Here is a 1,110-nt window from a genome sequence, read left to right on the forward strand (position 1 = left end):
AATTTTAGCTAGAAACTGTATTTTTGTCGATTTTTATTGAATTTGAACTATATTTCAACGTTTTTTGATGGTTCTGAGCCACCAAACACACTTAAAGCATGCAGAATCGACTCAGAATAGGAAAAGGAGACGTTTAGGTCAATTTTATGCATTCTGGCGTTCGTAGATACAAGAAAACTGTTAAAATTCTTCAGAAACGTCACTTTTGAAGTGTTTTCTTGTACTTTTAAGCCAATCAGATACCCTACGGGCTCGGAAAGTGCAACGAAACCATCAAATTTTAGCTAGAAACTGTATTTTTGTCGATTTTTATTGAATTTGAACTATATTTCAACGTTTTTTGATGGTTCTGAGCCACCAAACACACTTAAAGCATGCAGAATCGACTCAGAATAGGAAAAGGAGACGTTTAGGTCAATTTTATGCATTCTGGCGTTCGTAGATACAAGAAAACTGTTAAAATTCTTCAGAAACGTCACTTTTGAAGTGTTTTCTTGTACTTTTAAGCCAATCAGATACCCTACGGGCTCGGAAAGTGCAACGAAACCATCAAATTTTAGCTAGAAACTGTATTTAAACTGTTAAAATTCTTCAGAAACGTCACTTTTGAAGTGTTTTCTTGTACTTTTAAGCCAATCAGATACCCTACGGGCTCGGAAAGTGCAACGAAACCATCAAATTTTAGCTAGAAACTGTATTTTTGTCGATTTTTATTGAATTTGAACTATATTTCAACGTTTTTTGATGGTTCTGAGCCACCAAACACACTTAAAGCATGCAGAATCGACTCAGAATAGGAAAAGGAGACGTTTAGGTCAATTTTATGCATTCTGGCGTTCGTAGATACAAGAAAACTGTTAAAATTCTTCAGAAACGTCACTTTTGAAGTGTTTTCTTGTACTTTTAAGCCAATCAGATACCCTACGGGCTCGGAAAGTGCAACAAAACCATCAAATTTTAGCTAGAAACTGTATTTTTGTCGATTTTTATTGAATTTGAACTATATTTCAACGTTTTTTGATGGTTCTGAGCCACCAAACACACTTAAAGCATGCAGAATCGACTCAGAATAGGAAAAGGAGACGTTTAGGTCAATTTTATGCATTCTGG

Source organism: Zophobas morio, unplaced genomic scaffold, assembly GCF_036711695.1.
Source record: "Zophobas morio isolate AGI-343-1 ecotype UQ-CSIRO unplaced genomic scaffold, CSIRO_AGI_Zmor_V1 ptg000745l, whole genome shotgun sequence".
Classification (NCBI taxonomy): domain Eukaryota; kingdom Metazoa; phylum Arthropoda; class Insecta; order Coleoptera; family Tenebrionidae; genus Zophobas; species Zophobas morio.